At 35.6% G+C, this 15816-nt stretch overlaps 1 long non-coding RNA gene and 7 other non-coding genes across 14 annotated transcripts in view; all 8 read right to left on the bottom strand.

The window, feature by feature from the left end:
* Nucleotides 1-3035: 3035 nt before the first annotated feature.
* Nucleotides 3036-15816, bottom strand: part of LOC115064393 — a 55436-nt gene continuing 42655 nt past the window's right edge. For 6 of the 7 annotated variants that reach the window (XR_003844207.1, XR_003844210.1, XR_003844211.1 and 3 more), the window contains 10 exons: nucleotides 14613-14701; nucleotides 13748-13833; nucleotides 12795-12881; nucleotides 12009-12088; nucleotides 10169-10326; nucleotides 8611-8696; nucleotides 7705-7757; nucleotides 6461-6527; nucleotides 4827-4911; nucleotides 3036-3899 (listed from right to left, as the gene is read on the bottom strand). This is a non-coding gene — a long non-coding RNA (uncharacterized LOC115064393). The remainder of the gene's footprint in view (nucleotides 3900-4826; nucleotides 4912-6460; nucleotides 6528-7704; nucleotides 7758-8610; nucleotides 8697-10168; nucleotides 10327-12008; nucleotides 12089-12794; nucleotides 12882-13747; nucleotides 13834-14612; nucleotides 14702-15816) is intronic. The other variant, XR_003844213.1, reaches the window with a different exon arrangement.
* LOC115064431 lies at nucleotides 7366-7437 on the bottom strand. Its single transcript, XR_003844282.1, has one exon. It is a non-coding gene; the product is annotated as a small nucleolar RNA SNORD113/SNORD114 family (small nucleolar RNA).
* LOC115064538 lies at nucleotides 8152-8223 on the bottom strand. Its single transcript, XR_003844366.1, has one exon. It is a non-coding gene; the product is annotated as a small nucleolar RNA SNORD113/SNORD114 family (small nucleolar RNA).
* Nucleotides 9888-9959, bottom strand: LOC115064423. The gene has a single exon (XR_003844274.1). It is a non-coding gene; the product is annotated as a small nucleolar RNA SNORD113/SNORD114 family (small nucleolar RNA).
* Nucleotides 10870-10941, bottom strand: LOC115064428. Its single transcript, XR_003844279.1, has one exon. It is a non-coding gene; the product is annotated as a small nucleolar RNA SNORD113/SNORD114 family (small nucleolar RNA).
* Nucleotides 12406-12478, bottom strand: LOC115064539. Its single transcript, XR_003844367.1, has one exon. It is a non-coding gene; the product is annotated as a small nucleolar RNA SNORD113/SNORD114 family (small nucleolar RNA).
* Nucleotides 13165-13238, bottom strand: LOC115064434. Its single transcript, XR_003844285.1, has one exon. It is a non-coding gene; the product is annotated as a small nucleolar RNA SNORD113/SNORD114 family (small nucleolar RNA).
* Nucleotides 14214-14285, bottom strand: LOC115064421. The gene has a single exon (XR_003844272.1). It is a non-coding gene; the product is annotated as a small nucleolar RNA SNORD113/SNORD114 family (small nucleolar RNA).

Below are 15816 nucleotides of genomic sequence, written 5' to 3'. Positions count from 1 at the left end.
AATTTTTACTCACCTTGGTCTCTATGGCCCCCACCAATGAAGCAATCAGCAAGGTTCTCCTGACAACGGAAACCGGTAAGCGTCCATCCTCAAAGAAAAGACAAAGAAAGTGAGAAAGACCCTCCCCAAAACAGTTTTCTCTCCAACATTTCAATTGGTAATTCATTCACATATTAATTAAAAATTTCATGATCAGCTCTCTGTGAGTCTACATTTGTGGTTCTCACACATGCTCCTAGCATTAAGCATTCTTGTTCTTAACACACATCAGTTTTCACAGTTTGCATTAATGTTTCAGAGATTCAGGGTAGGGCAATACTTTGGTTTCTTTACTTTCTGTTTATTAGTCTATAAAACGGGGTCCTGGATGACCTTAGTCCATTCTCTGGGACCCAGATGCTGCAAGGAGAGAATGAGCTCCCAGAGTTTGTCCTCTGAACCCAAGCATATGCTGGTACACAAATGCCACAGCCCTTCCAATACAAATAAGTAAACGTAATAAAACAAGCCCAGTGTATAGTCCTAATCTTGCAACAAAAATCAATAACAGGACAGGCATTGAGGCAGTTCTGTTTAAGCCTCAGTCTTCCAGAGCCACAGTATGGATAAAGAAGGTGCCTTGTGCCACTGAGACACAATTGTGGTCCTGAGTGTGAGCCTATCTTCAGTCTCATCTAACATTTTCATGGATTTGATCATTGATTTACTAATCGCTTTATATACCTGCCATTTGTCTTTCGAATTAGTCTTTAATGGAAAAACCCTCTCCCATGACTTATCTTCATTGTGACCACTGCCAGGGAATACAGTCATTTCCTACAAACCCTATTTATCCCTTGGACCATGGTTGGCTCATCTTAAATGCAACAATGAGTAAACTTTTAAACTAAGAATACTTTTACATGGGACAAAATGGTCGTACCGTTAGGAGCAATGGTGGGGGCCAGAAACCTGCAGGACACAGAAAGCTCCTGGTCACATGTTCAGCCTAGGATGCCAAAAGCAAAACACAGTTAAAAGAAGATTAAGGCACAGTCCTTGTTCATTCATGAAGTTATCCACATAAATATGAATTTGAAGTAATGTATTTTTGTACACATTTTCTAAATATTACTCCATATGTTTAAGGCTTGACACACTTATCTGTATTTTTATGTCTAGTGTTGTAGTCACATTTATCTAATTAGATTACAGGAATATAGCTGCATAAAAACAATTTAAGGAAAATGTCCTGCGGCTTTCCTAGCATCCATAGGTAAGAGCCCTTCAAGCAGAAAAGTTACACTTTATCATGTCTTTACCAGACCTGACAGCTTCATACAGTGTAAACACTGTGGGATTAACATGCCAACAGCAGCAGCAATGGGTTGGGTACGTTTCTAGTTATTCTCATCTAGCTTGTAAAGTAATTAGTTGATAAATCTCTAGTACAACAATATATACTAATGTTAAAAACTCAAATAAGAAAAACATGATGTATTTCTCCATAGGCACTTTTGTCATTTGTCTAGTTTGTGGGCACATTCATGTGACCTGTCCTTACTGGTACATTAAGAATGGGCCCAGACACAGTCCTCTCTCACTGTATACATTGGGAGGAACTCATACAGCCCAGTGCAATGGCCTCAACCTTATCACACACTGGAGCAAACACTTAAAAACAGTTGAAACATTTCTATCATTGGCCCTGGCATCATTGGGTCACTTGGATGTATCTGATTAAGTTTAATGTATATTTCAAAGTCTATTAAGAATAACAAGACAGTATTGAACTTCTATTAACAAAATCAAAGAGTACCAGTAATGACTGGTAATGACAAGAAACATTTCTGAACATTTATCACTTAACTAATTATCACTATTTATTAGCATTAGTAGTGTTAGGAATTAGTGTTCTTTCTCATTTTATTATCATTAGATGATATGATGTTCCCTTCTCTTTACTGACTTATAATTGTACATTGGTTCTTTATATCTTAAAATGACTCACAATTAAAAAAAAAACAAAACGTACCTCTTTAATGTGTCCAACAACGTGTTTTGATTTGTACATTCTCTTATTGATCTCCTGACTGCAATATAATCAAAACCTGTGAAAAGCAAACTGAGACGAGATCCTTACAAAATGCCAAATCTACCTATCACATCCATTCTGGAGTGGGCAAAAGGAATAATTGTTTTTATCTGAGGGCTTCAGTCTTCCAGACCACCTGTGACTCACACCAACAGCTCTATCGATCCAGAGTTCTGGTAAATTCACTTCTTGTTATCCAAGCTTGTTTATCAATTAACTCACTAGCTCCCTGTGAATAATCCAAAGTCTACAGACAACTACACTTCAAACAGGGATGAACCTAGGCTAGTTTTTCCTATCTAGGCCTCATCTGTTGCAAAAATAGGTATCTCACTTATAACCCATAAGGTTTTACATGTGTAATGACCACTGTAAAACTGTATATCAATTCTATATACACCATGGATAACTTTCTTCAATTTTAATTAATATATTTTATTGATATTGATATGGTCATTAAAAAGAAGCTATACTTTGACCAATGACAAATTTCTTTTTCAGTACTGGAGATAGAATCTGGTCCTTGGGATACATAGCTAAGTGCTGTATCACTGACTAAGCTTTGTCCACATGTAGTTAGAAACAATCATGTGCATCCAAGAAACTTTCTTAGCTTAACTATTTCCTTGTTTTATTTTAATAGAAAGATAATTAGTGCTACCTCTCTTTTAAAATGTTATTAAATATTCACACATGCATAAAACATGGGTCAAATCCATCCCCATCCCACACAGACTTCTCTGTTCTCAATATCTTATATCTCAGGGTGTGGGTGATACGAGGCAAGCTCCCACTCACCCTTGGGTTGATTTGTATTTTCCACTGATCCTTCTACTCACTTTCAATAATTATACTTCACACGTTTTTTAATCATAGAGGAAATACATTTATTAAAATGTACTTTTATACAATGTATTTGTATTACAGTTTTCCCTCCCTCACCCCCTTCCATCCTCCCCAATTCCCCATCCACCCAAACACACACCCATTTATTCATTCTTACATTAGATTAAAAACAGTCATCTAAGATAAAAAGTATAAAGAAGACAGAATAAAAACAAACAAAGCAGACAAGAGCTTAATATAGCAGTCTCTTTAGAGGCTCTGCCAGAGTCTAACAAATACAGAGGGGGTAGCTCGCATCCAACCACTGGACTGAGCAAGGGGACCACAATAATGGGGGACTTAGTGAAGGGCTGAAGGAGCTGAAGGGGTTTGCAACCCCGTAGGAAGAACAACAATCTTACCAACCAGATCCTCAGAGTTCGCAGAGACTAAAACACAAACCAGGGAGTACAAGCAAAGAAGAATAGGAATAAAAGAGGCAAAGAAAAATCATGAGGAACACATACAGCCACCGAAACACATATATTTAGACCCAGAGAAAATTCAAAAAACTACAATCAGAAACAATAATATATACAGAAATTCTCTGTAGGGTAAAGAGGTACCCAGACAAAGCACTGTGAGTCACAAAACCCTGCAAAAATGCAACTGAGTTCATCTCGTGTTGGCCGTCTGGGCCATGGAGCCTGCTGCTAAGGGTAGTTTATATGTCCAGTGACACTCCACTAGAGAAAACAAGTTTGTCCTTGGAGAGAGTCTATCAACTGGAGAAAGCTTCTGGGTTGTCAATATAGAATTGTGTCCACTTCCCCTCAGTGCTGAGACCCCATCAAGCTTAGGCCTGCACAGGTCCTCAGTGCTGCCTCAGTCTCTGTGAGCTCATCAGTCCTCTTGGATCTTGAAGGCCTTGTTACCTCAGTGTCTTCCATTCCAATTGGCTCTTCCACTCTACCTCCTCTTCCACTGGATTCCCTGAGCCCTGAAGGAAGGAAGGGAAGGCATGCGATGGAAACATCTCAGTTAGGACTGAGTGTTCTAGGGTTAGAGGGAATACTTTTAGAAATTGCCTATTCAGGCAAATGAGACATTACTAATCTAACTGGTCTCAACGAGGCAAACACAGGGGCAGCCACCACCATCTTTGGTACATCAGGGAGTAAAGGAACAAAGTGAAAAGGAGGTTTGAAAATATGATAAAGTGATCTCAGTGGAATTGCCTCAATTTTCTTGATTGCTCAGATGTATGTTAGGTTTCCAAACCAAAATACTGTATATGTGCTGATTATGATTATGATTGATTAATCATTCATATATTCATATTCATAATTAGTACTCCATGCACTACCTTTTTAAATCACTGGCCAAATAACTAACATTCCTAGATATTATCTTTTTTATTTCTTTGATTTTGTGTTACTGAGGATAGAACCCAGGGCCTCACAGATCCAAGACAAGGGCTCTATCACTAAACTATCCACTGCTCTTTTCCCCAAGTTACCCTGAATTAGTTTCAATATTTTTAATTTAGGTTGATAGGTTGTTTTCCTTTGTGACATTGCCATAATTGAATAATGCTTAACTGTTGAAATGTACACTTGTTTATTGACTCTTCTTCTAATTTTAATATATAAAATTTTAACAATAAAAGTGAAGCCCATAAAGACCAAAATCAGTAACAGAGTGCTTGTATCTTGTCACCAACGCACTACAGAACGATCAAGGTGACTCAAGTTCCCTTTGACTTTTGAGTCCAAGGCATCTGGTATTTATTTTGTACAAATTATTTTCTGTGCTAACTAGGTTGGTGACAACAAGCTTTTTCTGGACACTATAAACATATCAAATCTCTGCATGGAATATCCTTTTTAAACAACATTCACAAAGTGAGACTGTAATTATTACTCACGGTTGTAGCTGTGACTCTAACAGCACAATCAACCCTTGAGCTTGGAACGAGTTAGGATCCACCCACTGATCTGAAGTTGGCCTTTCTGGAAGGCACAGAACAGACAAGAATCAACTGAGATGTGGTACACCAGTCAATTTACCTACAAATTAGTTACTCATGTTTACTTTCTCTTCAGAAACAGAATAGCACAGAATATTTTAATAACTCAAAATAAGAATATTGATCATTAAGACTATAAGCCTTGTCATGAGAAAAGAGGAATATACTGTAACGACTAAGAAAAAAACTAACACTTCCAATATGTAGTAGGAATTACCTTCAATCTTATTTTGTTCTTTTAATAGCAGCATAATTCTCTCTTATTTATATTTTATTCTTGTGAGTCCATTAATACTACCAGATAGGATAGAATGCTGCTACTGTTCTCACATCTGTGTGTAGAACCACATCTAAGGGTCAGGGAGGACTTCAGATATACAGAACTGCAAACAGAGTGGTCATCCTTGACCCAAAATAGGTCTACTTCCATTCATTTCTACATTTGTTAATTAATAAATCTGAAATTTTCTTAATGACATTTAGGTGACGATGAATCACAAAGAGTTAGGAACAAGATGCTTAAGTCATGCACAGTGTCTTTAACTACTCTTTGTTTTTCTTTGTGGTTCTCAATTGTGCAAGTGTTAATGAGCTTAGTGGTGGAAGGCCAGTGTAGTTGATTTTAATAGATTCTGCGTGATATCTTAAGCATTTAAAACCTCCCAAATTAAGTCAGGGGATTTGACCATACTAACATGAGTGATCTGGGGAATCAGAATGTGAATATCATGACGAAAGCATCTATGATGACAGTACAAAGAAGAAGAATGATATTATTCTCTCATTCCCCCTTCTATTTTATTAGTCACTTAGGCAAGAATAAAACTCTCCTAGTTTGGTTTACTTGACAACGCAATAATAAATACTCAAGCCCTGACAAGGACGTGCCATTATTTTTAATTGTCCTTAGCTAGTAGTATCATTAAGACATTCATTTCCTTGTTATTGTTTGTTTAATTTTATTGTAATTTGTACTTATTTATTTCTAAACACACATGGTTTCCTGGCGTATTACTATTTCTCAATAGGCACAATTCTTATGCTCAACACTGCTGACCTGCTTTGTCTTAATGTACATATTTGCATAAAGATGCTTTCACTGTGCAACATTTAACAACTGGCAACTTTCACAATGGGAAAGGGAACATGCTTGGGCACACCTCAGGACAGCACAAGGTCTGGGACTCAGACCCCCGGACCTGTTCTCATGCTCCACTGCTCACCTCCAACAAGAGGCCACCACAGAGCCAACCTGGCCTCGAGTTTCTCTAATAGACTTTCATTGGTATTGTTTATTAGCTGATTATTATTAATCATGAAAAACATCATTAATTATAATTTACATAAATATTTTAGCTCCTTGGCCTAAGGTTACTATATCTGCTTAAAGTAAACTTAATTTCAATAATATTTATTACTCAACCAAGCATTTCATAGTCACAGCATACTTCTGACTAGACCATGGATCTTTAGAATGCTAGGAAATGATTTTAACAGCTTTGACAACAACTTCGACAACAACCTTGACTCACATTGGTGACTGTGCTCCTGACACATGAGGGACCATGAACCTGGTGACCAGTGAGGAAGGCATCTGGTCTGAGAGGACAAAAAAAAAACAGGGTGTGAAGACGCACTAATAGACATACAATCTTTCATTTCATTGTTCAACAAAGGACAACTCACTAAGAACTTAGTGGTAGATTTATAAGATTTAGTATCATGCTAAGTCTGGACATTTTCTTTAATCTTCTTCAGGTATTGCATACATAGAAAGATATATAATACTTATAATTTTAATTTTGTATTATCTAATTTTATATATAATTTTAATATTCTAACATTGTGTTTTATGAGTTGTCTAGGGCTGCATTTGTGTCTGGGCACGGATGTGCTTCAGGGGCTTAACCTTCCGTTCATTTTCTGTTGGTTCATTTGGTTCTGTTCTGGTTTGTCTGTTTCGCTGTTTTTTGTGTCTCTGTTTTCTAAAGAGACAAAGAGAAAGAAGGGGAAATACTAGATGAGTGGGAAGGAGGATTTGGGGGAAGATGAAGGAGAAGAAACAGTGATAAGGCTACACTGTGTGAAAAAAACTGGAATTTTAAAAAGAAAGGATCCAAGGTCAAAAATGTAAAAAATCGAAGGTGAGTGGTTTGTGATTTAAATGTATTACACTACTGTACATTTTTTTAAAATAAAATATGTTGTCATGGCTACAGTTCTACTATGAATACTAATTATAATTTTAATAAAATTGGACATTCTCACTTCTCATATTTGAAGGTCGACTGTGTTGGTATATGTAGTGTATATACTCTTTCTGCATATTAGGATTGTAAAATCCCCTCCAATTTCGTAGTGTTTTATTAAATTGTAGAAGTTAACGACACCTATAAATTGTCAGGAAGACGATCGGTATACTTAGGTATTTTATGATGTGGACTTTGGACTCCCAAACCTGTGAACATGGTGCACAACTCATGTGGCACCAGTGATCATCACAAATACATCAGCCCTCCTCTTCTCTATCTGTTTCTTGATGTGTATTGATGTGATATTGAAATAATTATGAATCACAAAAAACCCAAGATTTTTAGTTTGAGGAGTGACAGGTCAGTAGCCCTGTGGCGTATATCTTTCCTTACATATTATTAATTTGACACCCAGATGTCATATTTATGATGTGGACAAGCTATATCTTCCAGATGACAGGAAAACTTTCAAAATTACTATACACAAACAAACAAACAAACAATCAAAACAAGACTATACTTACTCCGCTCACCTGAAGAAAACTGAATATGGAAAATCAGCTGCAGAAAATCCATTCTGAGCGTTTAAAGTAGAACAGAATACAAAAATTTTGGTATTCAGTTAATTTATTCACACATATTCATACTTGAAATTACCCCTCTGCTCTTCACCCAGCTAAGTATAAAATAACCTATGCTATCTGTCTCTTTTTTTTTTTCCCCTGAAACCAAACAGGTATGGCTCTGACCCTACCAAGAGCATTGCCTCCAATTTGACCTCACAGGGCATGGTGTTGTAGCCATCAAGTGTGAAAGAGCTATTGTATGGTAGGTAGTTTTAGTATTCTTGTTATATAATATGTCTTGATTAGAAAATGACTTACAAATTTATTTTTATCGATATTTTATCTAATTGTAGAAAGAAACCATTTGTCACCAAGATGGCAGGTATATTCTAGATATTTTAAGATGTGGACCTCAGACTCCCAGACCTGTGATCATGACCCACGACTCATACAGCACCAGAGGTCATCATAGATCCAACACCAGTCCTACTCTATTAATTTTTGCATCTTTCTTGAGCATTGATCACTACTGCTATGGAAATGATTAGGAATCACAAAAATTTAAGAATAAGATCCTTAAGTATACGTATAAATTACTCAAGATATTGTCATGTTCAATGTTGATTTTGTTACTCTATTTTGGGGGGTAACTGTATTTATAAAATGAAAAGCTTTATCAAAATACTTTTCACTGGAAAATAACTAGCTCTTAATTTGGCAAAATACTATTAAACACTATCGGAACTCACATGGCATATTAGTCATTTGGCAATGGCTGCTCATCTCAAATGATAAGCCGGCTTTATCAACACAGTGAGAGCATTTCTGAGCACCCCAAATCAAAACAAGGTTGACTATACTCACGCTGTGTGTACATTATGAACCCGAAGTGCTGATAACAGAGCGGAGGAGCAATGGAGAATGTGCAAATTCCATTGAGGGCATCCATCCTGAGAATACAAAGCAGATGAGATTATAAAGACTGAAATTGTGTTTACTCACCCATGAGTTCTGTCTGTGTATTTAGTGTCCTTTTCCCTAGCTCTCAGTTAAGTCTGTTTTATAATTCTACATGTTCTGGGCAAAATATATGGCCATGGTTCTGTTACACAAAGAGTGTTATTGTTTATATGGCATCCTGAATAATGCTATCAGAATAAATTTGACTATGGTTTGATATATATTAGGATGATGCTGTGGAATTAGTCCTTACTTAGTAAAAGCTTTACCAATTTTACGTTTCATTATATTTTTTATCTAATTGTAGAGGGAGAAGATCATAGAAGCCTGCTGCCATGGCCATGTAGATAAGCGACATATTACGCTGCAGACTCAGAATTCTGTAAACACTGCTCATTATAAATCAAAAATCAACCCTCCTCTACTAATTACTAAATGTTTATCAAGCAATAGATTTACAGAACTATTGAAATAATCATGATCACAAAAATCCAAGAAGAAAATTCTTAGGGAATGCCATACCTTTATAGAATTTTTGTCCTCTTCAGCACTCCTTATATATTCTTAATTTGGCAAAGTATTGTTAAAAAATTTATTTCACAGATGCCATATTTACTATTTGAAGAAGGTTAATCTTCCTAACAACCAGGGTTTTACAATAAGATAAACTGTCTTTAGATGTAAGTCAAACAAGAATTGAATATTGGGTATATTAAGAAGATATATCTATCTTTGGAATGCATAAGAGCAGGCCAGAAAACTACCGACCAGCAACACATGAATTGCGTTGAGAATACATTCTGAGAGAACATATCAGAAGAGGCTATAAAAGTATAAATGTTCTGTGTCCTTCTCCTGTGCTTCCTCCCTGTCTGCTTTTTTCCTCTATCATTCATATAAGTATATAATAAATTATTATGCATCACTTTTGAGAAGACACATAGCCAGTCTCTAACCATGGCAAGATTATTGCCATTGATTTTAGTTGATATGTTATCCAATGTCAGCAAGTATGAATGTGTGACTTTGGTTTGTCTTACTAGGACTCTTGCTATAGAAGGATGTGTTGACTGGAAAACAACTTAACTATTTACTGTGCTTATACTTTATTTACTTGTAAAAATAGACTGTTCCTAATATCTGTCCTTAAGGTCATAAGGATATATTAGATCTTTTATGATGTGAATCTCAGACCTCCAGACATGTACTCATGATCCATAATTCATACGGCACAATTTGTCATGACAGATCCAACATCAGACCCCTCCATCGCTATTAATATCTATATCATTATCAAGTGATTGATCAAGCAAACTATTAAGATGACCATGAATCACGACAACATTTAAAAAAAAACATAACAGCCACAGGATCTTTTATCCTGTAGTACTGGTTTAATTTTATGTTGCCTATATGGCAAAAATCTTGTTAAGCGTGCTATCTGAGGCAGATGCTTACTTACCACTTAGACAAGGTGGTAATTCAACAGTAGTGTGTGTGGCCACAACCAAGGTGTGAACAATGACTACACAACTATGTATATCTTATGATTACAACCACCAGAGCAGGAATCTCTCAAGCAGGGAAGTGTGTATATACATCAGCTTAGGAGTATCCATTCTAAATATAAAGCAGAAGAGAACATAAAAAGATTGATATTGACTTTGTGTCTACTGTAAATTACCCCACTCTTTATTACTTCTCTCTGGAAACAATACTCTACAGTGTGTTTTACCAAGAACATTGCCTGTAGTCTTATTTGATATAGTATGAAGTTCTCATATATCAAATCCAAATGATTTACTGTTTGGTACATATTTAATACTCTGGATTAAAAAAAAGCAATTCCAATTTTTATACTTTTTTCTAATTTACCTAAATATAATTTATTAGTAATTACTAATATTTTAATTATAAAAGTAAACTACTCAACTTGTTTCTTATTGAGAAAACAAATGGCCATTATTCAGACTCTACCAGGAACATTGCTAATAAATTTAATTTTTGTGACGTCCTCAGCTATCACATCTCAAAAAGTATTACATTTGGTATATATTTTAATAATCTTGTGCAAGTAAGTGCTGAATAGAAAGTGAATTAGGGATTTAGTCGATTGATATTTTATCTAACTGTGACATGAGTTTATACTAAGTATTTAAAGATGCAGACCTCAGACTTCCAGACCCGTACCCATCATCCACAAATCGTGTGCTAACAGAGGTCAACACTGATTATCAGGACTACACTTCCTATTAACATTCAAATGGTTATTGAGATAATTCTAAATCACAAAATCAAAGAAAAAGATTCTTCAGTATATATTATAATTGTATGAATTTTTTCTCCTATTGACCATATCTTATATTATACATAATTATTTAGTAAAATTTTGTGAACTATTGTGTTTGCATACATGTCATATTAACCAATGGATCATAACTAGGGTTTCATCAATACAGTCAAGAAAGACATGAACACTGATTACACTTATAAGGAATCTGTCCTATGAACACAATGAGCAGATTGTGAAGGTCAAGACCATTGGTCACCTTGGGGTATCCATTCTGAGAGCAAAACAAAACCAAAACTATGACACTCTGTCTACAGAGCCTTCATTCACTGCCTTGTTCTTTTTGTCACTCATCTAAGTGCATGGCATACTATAATGAATATTTTACGAGAAAAGAAATGGATACAGCTCTGAACCTACAAAGTAATACATTACATGGCAACCTCAATTAACCACTGTTTATTTGTTTGGTATGAAATTTTAGTACACTTTCTATAGAATGATACCTTACTTGGAAAATGACTTGACAATTAAATTTTAAGATGTTCTATTAAATAAAATAGCATTGCTTCCCATATCCCTTTCACATCTATGTCTAAGAACATGGGTACAAACTATATTCATAATATAGACCTCAAAAACCCATACTCTGACTCATGCCTCATGATACACACACAGTGGGGCTTCATTGGCCCAGCCTCAGGCCTATCCTTCTCTATCGATTTATCAATTTTTTTTGAGCAATTGATATCACTAGTGCCTCTGAGATGATTATGAAGGACACAATCTAAGGACAAGATCCTTGAGTGTACTCTGTAGGTCCTCAAAATCTTTTGCCAAGATTAGAATCTCTTCTGGGATATATTGTTAAACATTCTGTTTCATCTAACTGCCATTTAACACTTTAAGCAGGGCGCTCTTTCCAGATAATAACTGAACTTTCTTTTCTCAGTATATGCACAGCCACTAAAAAAACAACATGAAGCAACAAAAGAATGTTGGCTATACTTACCTGGTATCTACAAGAACAGTGTTGACCATGACACTTATGATGAGGAGAGAATATCTAAATGAACTTGGGGGTTATCCATCCTGAGTGTAAAGCAGAAGAGAGAATAAAAAGATTTTTACTGTGTTCACACATCCATGACCTCTACCTGCTTGTCTTGCTACATTCTCCTTGACATCCAAATGTGCGTTACACTAATATGTGTGCTTCTTGGGGAAAAAAAAGCAGCTCTACATCTGACCAGGAACATTGTCTTTAATTACGGTTCATATGGTATCCTCAGTCAAGCCTTGGTAGAGTATATGCTACAAATTTATATTCATGTTTTTAACTAATTATAAAAATAGAATAGCACTCATAACTGTACCAGACTTTGGGGTATTATGCTAGCTATTAAGATGTGGAACTCAGACTCCCAGATCTGTAGTCACGATCAATGAATCATACGGCTACCGTTGGTCATCACTGATCCAACATCCGCCCTCCTCTTCTCTATTAATTTCTATGTGCTTTTTGAGCAAATAAAGACACTACGGAGATAATTATGAGTTGCAAACCTCTATCAGCAAGATCCTTGAGTGTAATTTAGACCTCTAAAAGATCTTTTATAAAACTGAGTATTTATTTATACACACTAAATTTGGCAAAATTAATTTGTTCTTAAATTTGGAAAAATTAACATTGTGCTTCACACAATTGCCATGTTTCCCATTGCCAAGATTTCTCTTCTAGCTTATAGGGCAATCTGTAAGTATCATAAACAAAGGCACAAACACTGATGATACTCACACAGTGTCTATCCATGGACACAAAGGCTAGATCACGAGGTTCACTTTCAAGGGAGACTCTATGAAGTCGGATTGCAGGATATCCATTCTTGAAGTATAGACAGAAGAGGTTATAAAAAGATTGATGTTCTGTTCTGTTCTCTCATCTAGCGATCCTGTCTGCTTCTGTTCATTTCATCTTATCCCTCACTTACATGTTCATCATTCTGTCACATTTTCTTCATACATATATACATATATATAAATATACATATATAGTCTTCTTGTGAGCTGCTTTTGATTGAATATGACGTACTAGTCGATTTTTATTTACATTTACCGACTTATAAAAGAAGACTATTTCTTATATCTGTCACTAGATACTTTATGATGTTGATCTCAGATTTAAATTTGTCGTCATGATTCATGACTCTAAGAATGCTCACAGACATTCATCATTGATCCAACATCAATCGTCCTCTTCCCTACTAATCTATGTAAAATTATCAAGTAATTGATTACTAGTACTATTGTGAAAATCTCCACTATAGGCAAGCCATAACTACCAGATCCGTGAGTGCACTTAAACCTCTACGGGATCCTCTGCACTGATGCCTATCTCTATCATTGCACAACCTTAATTTGGTAAAATTTTATTAAACATTGTGCTTCATATATATTCTATTTGCCTTTAGCTAAAGCTTCTCTTCAGAAATAATAATGAATTTAAACGATTTATTTATTTATTTTAGGAATAGGAATACACCGTTGCTGTCTTCACCAGAAGAGGGTATCAGATCCCTTACAGATGGTTGTGAGCCACCATGGGGTTGCTGGGAATCGAGCTCAGGACATCAGGAAGAGCAGTCAGTGCTCTCAACCTCTGAGCCATCTCGCCAGCCCCAGAAATCTTTCTACCCTGTTTTTGTGCAAGCGATAGAAAAATTCCAACACAAGAACACAGACTATACTCACACTATCTGAATCCTGCAGACACAAACAGGGAATCTCAAACCTCAAGACTAACGAGGAAGGTGTGAATCAGCCTGGAGGCATACATTCTGAGAGCAAAAAGCAGAAAAAAAAAATAAAAATGTTAAGATTCTGTTTTATGCATTCCGTCTGCTTCTCTGGGTCATTTGCCATCTTAACCCTCATGAAACCTTCATTATTCTATTACTATCTCTTCATTATAGAACAAATGGCCATGGCTCTGAGGTGAGCAAGAACTTTGCTAACAATTTTAGATCACTCATGGGGAATCCCCAGTTATCATATCTGAATGAAAAACTACTTAGTATATATGCTTAACATTATTGCTATGGAATCATGTCTTTTTAGAAATGATTTCCAAATTTATCATCATTTTATCTACATGTAAAAGTAGACTATTCCTATCATCTGTCACTAAGATCATAGGATGCACTACATATATTACGATGTGAACCTCAGACTCTCAGACGCGTAGTCATAATCCACGACTCATACAGCACCCACAGTCATCATTGATCCAACATCAATCTCTTATTCTCTACTCACATAGGCATCTTTAGTGTGCAACTGATCACAAGTACTACCAAGATCATAGTGATTCACAATAAAAACCCAAACAAACAAACAAACAAACAAAAAAGTAAAGATAAGATGTCCCTCAGTTTCTTTTTGAGTTATGAAGCACTTTTCAATACATATACAACTATATTAAACCTTGTGCTTCAAACACATGCCATATACAGCCTTTGCTTGGCTGCTTTGCCTAAAATAGATATTGCCATTATCACTACAGTAAATGCCCTTTAAATGCAACATGAAGCAACATCAGAATATGGACTGTACTTACACTGTGTCTATATTACAATCTGAAGCAGCTTATTATGGGGCTCATGATCAAACTAGAGTGTGAAAATCATCTTGGTGGCAGAATGCGTTCTGAGAGGACAAAACAGAAGAGATCAACAGAAGAAAATTAATATTTTGTTCCTTTGTTCACGTACTCTGTGTACTTGCCTTACTATCTCTTCTTCTCAAATATCTGTATGTATGACACTATTATGTGTTCTATTATTAAAAACACTATACTTAGCTCTGACCATACTAAGAAGGATCTTACAGTTTTCTTTCTTGTGTACTCCTCAGTCATCCTGTTTTCATAAATTACTGTATTTTTTAATTACTGTGGAATTATTTTCTCAAATATTTATTTTATTTTTATTTTATCTATTTTAGGAATTTTTTAATCTGCATTTTGTATTTGTGACACATGTATGTGTTACCTACAAGACCGGATGATGGTAACAGATACACAAGAACTAGAGTCCCAGGCGGCAATATGGGTGATTAGGGTTAGTGATTAAACCCAATGTGGGTCTAAGGCAAGAACAGGAACTTCTTTTATCTACTGAACTCTCTCTCTAGCCACTGGAATAGTTTGTTGTTAGAAAGTGACTTACAAATTTACTTCTGTTAATGTTTTTGTCTAATGTTTTGTCACTAGTATCAGGGTTATAGATAAGATATTTTATGATATGGACCTTAGATATCCAGAACAGGAGTCATCATCCTCCCACAGTAATCATTGACAAAACATCATCCCTCATCCACTCTATTAATTTCTAAATACACAGATATATTTCAATGTATATCAATTAATGACATAAAAATTAATCCTTACATTCTGGACACATGGACCTTGAAACCAGAAAAGCATGCCAACAATCTATTTTTTGGATATATTTTGGAATATTTTGATATATTTTGGGATGGACCTAAGATATAAGTACTTGCTAGGATCTGGCATGTGTTAAATACTCTTGGGAGCTATAAAAAACAAGCTAAGAAAATTATGAAGAACAAGAAGCGTTCCTCTGTGAGCCCTGCCTCAGTAACGGCCTCCGTCTTTAGCTCCTCCCTAACTATTTGACAGGCTGTAAGATTTGAACAAAGTTGCTTTTCCCAACTTACAGTTCAACATGGTACCAATCACATCAATAGATACTTTAAGTGAGGTATTTTGTGCATATTTGTAGAATTTGTCACATATTTAT

Source organism: Mus pahari, chromosome 7, assembly GCF_900095145.1.
Source record: "Mus pahari chromosome 7, PAHARI_EIJ_v1.1, whole genome shotgun sequence".
NCBI classification, from domain to species: domain Eukaryota; kingdom Metazoa; phylum Chordata; class Mammalia; order Rodentia; family Muridae; genus Mus; species Mus pahari.
This window is presented reverse-complemented; position numbering and strand designations above follow the sequence as displayed.